The following is a 9,407-nucleotide window of genomic DNA, read 5'->3' on the forward strand; positions in this document are numbered from 1 at the left end:
TCATCTCTGTCATTTCTGGGTCTGTTTCTACTGACTGATTTTTCTCCCTAGTTATCCATAGTATTTTCCCATTTTCAGGCATACTTGGCAAGTTTTGCTTGGTTGCAGGGTATTGTTAATTTTACATTGTTGGGTACTAGATTTTGTCGTAATCTTTTTGATGTGGTAGTTGTTCTGGCCTGCAGCTAAGTTACTCGAGTCCCTTTGAGTCCCGCAAGGCTTACTTTATGCTTTATTAGGGTGGGACCTAAGCAACAGTAGCTCTAGGGCTAGATTAGCCGCACTACTACAACAGTGCCCGTCTGGGGACTCTGCCTGGTGCTCGGTGCACTATGAGACCTTTCCACTCTTGCTAATGGCAGCAGAATTCTGTGAGCTCCAGGAATTCGGGCAAGTCTTGCTTTGTGTTGTTCTCCATCCTTCCTCCCCAGATTCACGTGTTTGCTTCCCCCCACATGCACAGATCAGCACTCCACCAAAGATGCTGTCCATAGATCTTTGGAGCATTCTCTCTGCACAGGTCCTTCGTCTCTGATAAGCCGCCCCTCTAACTAGCCATTCTGGCTTCCGTGAAATTCAGTCTCTCGATTCGGCTACAGTGTCAGGCTCTGTTTGGGTTCCCCTCCCCACACTGCAGTCTGGACACTGTCTGCAGCTAGTAAGCTGAAGCAATCCCAGGGCCAACTTGTGTTTTTCCCCTTCTCTCAGGGACCACAGTCCTGTGCTACTAACCAAGGTCTGAAACCACTGTGTCCTACTTTGTCCAGATGCTTAGTTCTCTAAGGTAAGAGAGTAAATTCCTGGAGTCTCTGTTACTTCATCATGGCCAGAGCAGAAGTTATCTTTGTGCAGATTTAATTATATAACATGACATTTTACATGATGTTTTCACTTAACAGTAGATTTTGGTGATCTTCCCATGTTATTGCATAATTTTGCTAAATGTCCTTTAAAACTGTGTATACTTTCGTTCACTTGTCATAATAGCCATTGACTGAGTAAACCCTATGCACCAGTCTCTGGATGAGGCAGTGAATAAAACCAAGGTAACACCCTTAGGGTCTTTTACTCCTAGTGGACAGAAGACAGGTAAAAGGTAAGAAATAAATGAGCAAACCATAGAGCAACAGAGCTCTAAAACAGGGTGATATGTTTTGAGAGTGATACAGGCAGCTATTGGAGACAGGGGCTTAGGGAAGTCCTCTCTAAAGGGGTAGTAGGGGACCTAAGTCCTGAGTGATTACATGAGCAGCCTTGAGCCGAGTGTTCCAGCAGAGAGAATGTAAGTGCAAGAGCCAGCGGAAAGTGCCCAGCCTGGGGTATGGGAGGGACAGAGGAGACCAGTTGGGTTGGAGTAGAATGAGCAAGGGGGCAGAGTGGCACCAGATAAAGTCAGAGAGTAGTCCGGGCCAAGGCTTGTGGGGCAAAGAACGCTGTGCAAGTGTGCAATTTATTTACTTAATGTATCCCATTACATAATCAACTAATTCCTATCCTGGAAAACTTTATGCTTTTGCATTTTAAAATGCTCCATAGTAAATGACACAAATAAACATCATTGTGTATGTGTTTTCTATACTTAGAATTATTTCAATATGGCAGAATTCCAGGACTGAAAGTAAAGAGTCCGAGGGTATCTAGCAAAGGCTGTTGGTGCACCTGGGATTTATGTTACAGTCAGGAATGTCCCTCTTCCAGCTGGTGCAGGTGCTTGAACCACTGGAGCCACCTCCCCACACACCTGGGAATGATGCCCCCCCACAGTCTACAGCAGTGACCGACTGTGCAGGGATACCAAAGCACCCGTCCCTTTGCCTCAATGTAGGGTGAGCTCTGTGGCGCTGTTTGCAGTCCAGAGCTCCCAGAAGCACCAGGTGGAGGCCACATTTCTCCTGAAGCCACACACCTGCTTAACTTCTTCCCCTTCTCTATCCTGCTGCATCCCTCCCTTTCAGGATTCTTCTAGACAGACCCCCTCCCCAAAGTCACCTGTACCATAATCCTCACCTAAGACAAGATATAACCTTTTGAAGAATCCTGAGTTTCTAAATCCTACTAAGGATTCTGTTTTTAGAAATGCGATGTCCCCTGAAGACAATTTAAAATTTACCCAGTCACCATGAAGGGTAGGAAGCACTTGGAGGTGGCAGGTTTAACTAAAGGTCCTGAGGTAAAGGATTGATTGTAGCTGGTGCACCGAGGAGAGTGAGGATTGAGATTCCATTGAGGAACCCAAGTCTGTGGGGACTTGGGAAGAGTCAGACATAACCTCGAATGGGAGCCGCCTGTCAGAGACTGCCCAGACAAACTTGTGGCTCGAGTTCTCATGTTTTCAGCAACAAGGGGAGCCTGCAGGTTGCCGCATGGGTCCCAGGGCACATATCCTGTTCTCTAAATGAGTGTGCCGTTTGGTCCCAGAGACCCCATGGCTTTAAGATAAGACAGCATGAGAGCAGAAATCCTAAATCCAGGGGTGGGAGCAATAGTCAAAACAAAAAGGGACAAACTGAGACAGAATGAGGGTTCAGATCAAGGGAGGAGGACTTAGGGCATCCTGACACTTCAATGGTGTGGTTCTTTTTTCCCTCTCCTCTGTGTGGGAAGGTTGTCAAATTGTTACTGAACAGGGGCCTGGCCCTGAGCGGGTCTGCCAAGGGCCAGGTGTAGTGTGTGGGTTCTGGACTTTGTGTAGGAAAGATCTCACAACACGAAGGCAGGTGACTGTGAGGATGCATTTATTAAAGTGGGGGACAATGAAACAGGGAAAGGCTTAGCATAGAAGAAGCAACAGGAGAGCCTAGGCAGGACTGCCTTAGCTCACTGGGAAGTCAGAGAAAAGCGGGCCTTGGGGACAGGTTCAGGGGATTGCCCTGGGACAAGCTGTCGCCGCCCATATCTCCTCAGCACCCTTAGGGGTTGGGAGATGCATTGCCTGTTTGGGGAAGAAGAGAGAGAAGAAAAGGCAAAAGGGAATGGAGCAGGCTGTTCCCTAGAGGGAGAAAACAGCCTGCTCCAGGCTTTTGGGTCCTTTGTCTTGAGTTTTTCTCTCTCTAGCAGCCAGGAATCTTAGGGGATGTCTCAGGGGAGGGTCCAGTAGAATAGTCCTCAGTGTTCCAGGTGTGCTCTTTCAGCGTCTTGGTCTCCACGGATAGGTCGGTGCCGGGTCAGGAGGTCCTTAGTCATTGCCGTTGGTTCTGGCATTGCCCACCTGGTTTTGCTGCTTTTCTGGGCCCAGAGCTGAAACACAACTGAGGCCTAGATGTTATCTCTAGGGAGATGACCTTCTGTTTCTGGCTGCACATTGTTTGGCCAGTTTGTTCAGCTGCCTGTCTCAATGTCCTCATTCCACTTGCTAAGGAATTTTCCTAGCTTCTTACTATTCTGCCTCAAAATTGGAAAGCTAAAGATCAGCAGTGGTTATCACACACACACGCACACACACACAGGCACACACCCTGCTGCTCTACCCCACTCCCCCATCTCCCTACCACCTCCTCATCCTTTGAAGAACGGACCTTAGATAAGGCAGCCTGGGCAGTGTTTGGAAGTATCCTCTTATTCTGAATCTGGGCAGATTCCAACCTGGCTTCCAAAGTAGATGGAAATACTACTGCCAAGCATTTCTAAAGAGGTTGAGATGTACGTGCAGGAAGGCAGTTAGTCTTTCTGGATTCTTGTGTTATCACTACCTACGTCAGAACGAGAATAGCAATGATTAAGTACATACCTGGAGATGCCTCTTAAGTGCTGAACACACAGTCCTTTAATCTCTAAGGTGGCGTGTCCCTTGAGTTGCATTTCCAGGACTGTGGATGAGTCTCCCTGAGCCAGGACTTTACAGTTCCCAAAATACTTTAATAAATATTAGTACTTACCTACCACTAACCTATAAGGTCAGTAATCTTACTGTTGTTTTAATTTTTTCACATGAATACATTGTGGGTCAGAGCAGTTAAATAACTTACCCAAGATCCCACAGCCAACAAGAGGCAAACCTTTTCTTCTGAGTCTAAACCCTGTACAGGTCTCAGTCTCTCTGTCTGCCTTGTCCCCTTCTCCACTCACTGGAGTCTTTCTGTGTCCTGATATTCAGGGCTAAAAGTTCTAAGATCCTAGAAAGGGCTATAGGAAGTTGGTCATCTTTAGCCTTCTGAAAGCATTCTCATTCATTCTCCCTGTCTCTCTCTCTGTCTCCCTCTCTCTCTCTCCTTCCTTCCCATACTTCCTGGAAGAGAAGAATTATATTCCACCTTCTTCATTTTACTCTGTAGCTCCTAACTTCTTGGACATAAGAAGCATTTCTTTCTCTGCGTGATTTATTCCTCTGTTGCTCCCAAGATGGCAGGCTTCTCCATACCCATGGGAAGACTGCCAGATGTGTGAGCCTACCCCTGGGAGCAAAGCACTGAGCCTGTGGATTCCCCAGGGAGTGCAGGAGGTGAGTGGGGCATCTCTGGTCACTGGGAAGGTTGAGCATGTTGTTTTATAAGTTGCCCCACTGGCGCCCCCTATGTCGCCCAACCTCCAGAGCTCCTATCTAACTAATCTGCGATGATGGAATGCCATTTCTTTCTTTCATTATCCTAAATTAAATATCACTAGGCAGGTCAAGGCCCTTCCTAAAACAAAGCACCTAACACATTCCAGAGACAAATTTAAATTATTTTAAGATAATCTGCTGTGTGGACTGTCCGTGTAATCATTGTTTTCTCTAGTAGAACTAGCTAAGAGCTGACACAAAGAGAAATTCCCCGGAAGCCCAAAGCCAACTCGCAGACCAGGTGCAAACCCTGCTGTGGAGAGGAGGCTGTAGCGAGAGCGTTTGGGAGAGTTTGTCATCCTGAGGTCACGGTGGGAGTAATTTCAGCATTCTCGAGCTCTGACTCATAGCAGAGCATGCTGCATTATGGGGATAGACCCAGCTGCGGATTGGATGGCTTCCCGAGGCAGAGTCCCCAAACAGGCCCGGGAAGCTTGTTAATCCTCATCAGGGTGTGATTACTACTGCCAGCCCAAGCCCTCACTGAGCACAAATGCTCTGCTGAGGTTCCCAGGCCAGGACATGTGGGGACAAGACTTGTCCAGAAGATATGGAAGAGCCTCTAGACGGAGGCCCGCCTTGTCTGCTCACAAGAGTGGAGGCAGCTTAGTCCAGGGAGGGGAGAGCAGGGACGACGATGGGGACACAGAGGAGGACTTGCCCCTCCCCAGATGAGTCATGCATACCATCCCTTTTTTAAAAAGTATTTATTTCTTTTTAGAGAGAGGGGATGGGAAGAAGAAAGAGAGGGAGAGAAACATTGATGTAAGAGAGAAACGTCGATTGGTTGCCTCTTATATGCACCTAAACAGGGGGACTAAACCCAGGACCCAGGCATGTACTCTGACCAGGAATCAAACCTCTGACCTTTTGCTTTGTGGGATGATGTCCAACCCACTGAACCACCCCAGTCAGGGCATACCTACCATTCCTTAGCACCACAGAAGTGGACTAAACAGCCGTGCCTGTGTTTGCCCATTTGTTGGCTAACCTAAGAGGTCCCTCGAGGGTGATTAGAGTTAGAAGATTTTGCTTCTGTGGTCAGCAACATGGAGCACTGGCAGTGAAGAGCCCTGCCTCTGTTTTGGAAGCTACCAGGCAGAGATGCAAAGAAAAGAAGAGGTGGTTTCCCTAGGAGCTGCTGCAGTAATGAGGGACAGCTCTGGGTCAAAGATCCAGGAGGTACATATTTAGGAACAGGCTGTGGGGGTGCTCTGTGGTTTTGTTCCTCCCATTCCTACCATTCTATGATTCTAGGGTATAGGAGGAGACCAGATAAATGTATTAAGAAGATACAAATAGTAAACAACAGGAAATGTAGTGATGGAATCAAATCTTAAGTGTCTGCCTTGAGCATGATCTTTACAGGCTGTGGTCCCTAGCCAGGCCCTGGACCAAGGACAGCAGGGCTGAAGACTGGACACAGCAGGCATAGAGTGTGGGTGTGAGAAGACAGGTGGTCCTAGCCTGCTGTGGTCCTAGCCAAAATTTCAGAGAGCTGGTTGTAGAACAGATTGGAAGGGAGAAGACTCTATAAAAAGATATCCCTTTTTGAGTGACATCTTACCATTTGTGAGAGCATGGATGGACCTAGAGGATATTTGGCTTAGTGAAATAAGTCAGTCTGAGAAAGACAAGTGCCATATGATTTCACTTATATGCAGAAGATAGAGAACAAAATAAACAAACAAATAAAATTGAAACAGACTCAGGGACACAAAGAGCAAAGTGGGGGCTGCCAGAGGTGAAGGAGATTGGGAGACTGGAAGAAAGAGGTGAAGGGACTAAGAAGAACATATTGATAGTACAAAACAGTCACGGGGATGTGAAGTACAGTATAGGGAATATAGTCAGCAATATTGTGATAACTATGTGTGGGGTCAGGTGGGTACTGGTAATATGGAGGGGGGGACACTTTTCAAAGTATCTGATTGTCTAATGACTATGCACCTGAAACCAGTACAAAATAATATTGAATGTAAACTGCAATGGAAAAAATTTAAATAATTTTTTTTTTAAATTCCGAGGCTGAAAATCTCTTCCCTCCTAGGGAGAGAGACCCAGCTATTGTTTCAGGGCAGAAGTGAACTTCCTGAAGGCTGAGAAGATGATTCAGATGTTCCTTCTGGAAAGGTGGCTGTTGGTGAGAGAGGGGCAGGTGCAGGGGACTCAGGACTGATTTGGGATTCACTGCCTTGTCCACAGTGACTTAGGCAGCCCAGGACCCTGCCTTTTGTGGGCCAGGATCCCGAGAAAGTGTCCTCCATGCAAACACTCAGGCAGTTGCTGCACGGATAGTCTGAGATGCTTCTTGTGACTGCTCCGTAAATGTCCCAAGAGACACTCATTTGGAGGTTAAGCTAGGGAAGGGGAGAGGTGTGATGCTCTAAAGCTAAGCAGATTCAGGCAGGGCCAGGAAAGTTTTCTAGAAAAGGGGATTCCCAATCTGCCTGACCGAGAAAGGGGAGATTTCTCTTGTCTCATGTGTGATCTGCAAAGGCATCTCTGTGTACGCTCCCCTCGTCTGCAGCAGCAGTGGAACATCTTTTAAACCGGTTGGTTGAATCACCTTGCTGGATCCGAGTGAGCTGCAGGGCTTTGCTGAGCTCTACTGCCCAAAGGGGCTGGTAGTACATTGAAAAGCATCTGCGTTCTGTTGCCCGGAAGAGCTGGATTCAAGTCCTGCCTGACTGGCTTGTTAGTCGCGTCTCCTTGAGTAAGTTGCTTGATCTCTTTGATTCCTCAAACTCCTTCATCACAAAATGGGGACAATCACTCCATAGGGTGGGACTGCGAATGAAACATGACAATGTATAGCTCCGGGCTGAAAGCAGCTCCAATTATTTCATTTATGTGCGTGTCGGAAACAGAGTGGGAGGGCAGGACCTGAGATGGGGATGGATTGAGGAGTTGGAGGAACAGGCGTGCCCAGTTTGGGGCCTCAACTTCTGATTTTCTCTAACAAGGCACTACCTGGAGGTGAGCCAACCTGAACTCAGGCTGCCTCTCCAGGATGGTAGACTCTGACTCTAGACTCTTCCACAGAGAACCTGTGACAGGCCAAGGACACATGGCCCACGCCTCCACACTGCCTTTGGTAAACAGGCGGCCCTGGGGAACACCCACTTCAGCCAGGGCTCTGCAGCTGCGCCTGGACAACGCGACACTGACACAGCAGGATGACCCCAGAGGTGGGGCCTCGGCCCTGCGGCCTATCTCCCTGGCACTGGCAATGTGGGCTGACAAATGAAAAATAATTTCCAAAGGGGAAGTATTATTTAAGATCATGTGAACAAACTCTCAGTAGATGAACTTCATTTTTTTCAATTTTTGGTATTATTTGTGTGTTCTTATATGAGAATGTGTGTGTCAGGATATAAATGTGTCAAACAAGAAAGAGAAATCATAAGAAAGAGAAATCATAAGCCATGGATTCCAGCGCGCTCTCTCTCTCTCTCCCTCCCCTCCCCGCCCCTCGGAAGGGAGAAAGAGAAACATCAATGGAGAGAGAAGCTTTGACTGGTTGCCTCCTGTACGTGCTCAAACCAATGATCAGACATGCCCAAACTGGGGATCGAACCTGCAGCCTAGGCATGTGCCCTGACTGGAATCAAACCCCTCAACCTTCAGTTACTGGATGATGCTCCAAACAACTGAGCCACACTGGCCAGGGCCAGCTCAAGCTCTTATTAACTGAGAGAGACCTTGGGCAAATCCTTTAATCTTGTGGAGCCTCAATGATAGCATTTATAAAATGGGAGACCAGTGCCTATGTCAAAGGGTTGTGGTTAGGATCAAATAAAATAATAAATGGAAAAGCCCTTAGTAAACTGGGGGCAAAAGTGATACAATGAACATGTCAAGTGTTGACTGGTCATTCTATCTGAAGCACCGATAATTACTGGGCTGACTTCCTAGGCGCTCTAATGATACTTGACATCTGTGCCTGCCTCTTCTCTGCTCATTCAATCCCTGCCTCAGACTCCCTGCTCCATTAGGTCAAAAGAATTGAGACAATGTCCACTCCATTGTACCTGATACAGGCCAGTTGTTCCTGAATGGTCATTAAGGGCTCTTAGGGACAGAAGTGATGATTAAAATCTGCTGATGTGAGTGTGAGGAGTCTTTTTCTGCTTGCTTTGCAAACCCTCTCAAGACTCATGTTGCTCCCGTCTTTCCCTCAACAAGAGCAACAAAGGAAGAGAAAAGATTCCTGGGACAGGACAAGGAGTGCAATGCTAACTGCCGTGGCCTCCAAGTTGCCCCACCCACAAAATTTCCATAAAATACTTGACTATGGCAAGAAAGAAATGATAGCCCCTCAATATTTTTCTATTTGCTTCTTCCTGAGGCACTTCCCTCTCAGACACTGCAAAGGTTGTAGAGAACCAGAGTCGGGGCACTTTTCTCCCTGGCTGTCTGACTGTAAGTTCACGGTCACGTGCTCATCTTGCTTTGAGCATAAACTAACTTGTTCTATCAATTTTATTAAAAAAAAATGAAAACCATTTTTACCTATAAGATAATACATACGTATTATAGGAAATTTGGAAAATACTGGAAACGATGAAGAAGAAAGAACTATCCATCACTTCACTGCTGCTAACACCCTGGGTCTATTTCCTGTCAGTGCTCCCTCACAGCCACAAAGAGCAGGTGATGCACATTCAGTTTTGTGTATCTTTTCACTCACTATGATGACATGAAGATTTCCCACAATGCCAAAAGTCTCAGGAAAAAACGTGGGCTTTCATTGCTGCATAATGTCCATTACACAGATGAATCACAAGTAATTTAACTGATTCCCTATTGTTCAACCTTTAAGCTGTTTTTATTTTTTCCCTTAAAAATAACAATGCTATTAATA

The 9,407-nt window shown here is 46.8% G+C and overlaps 1 long non-coding RNA gene across 1 annotated transcript; it reads left to right on the plus strand.

Annotated features, from left to right (window-relative positions):
• Positions 1 to 837: 837 nt before the first annotated feature.
• Positions 838 to 7,986, plus strand: LOC118974249 (uncharacterized). Its single transcript, XR_005063828.1, has 3 exons — positions 838 to 1,826; positions 4,339 to 4,438; positions 6,591 to 7,986. It is a non-coding gene; the product is annotated as an uncharacterized LOC118974249 (long non-coding RNA).
• The last annotated feature ends 1,421 nt before the right edge of the window (positions 7,987 to 9,407 follow it).

Source organism: Sturnira hondurensis, unplaced genomic scaffold (genome assembly GCF_014824575.4).
Source record: "Sturnira hondurensis isolate 20B ecotype Veracruz unplaced genomic scaffold, ASM1482457v3 Scaffold0019216, whole genome shotgun sequence".
NCBI lineage: Eukaryota > Metazoa > Chordata > Mammalia > Chiroptera > Phyllostomidae > Sturnira > Sturnira hondurensis.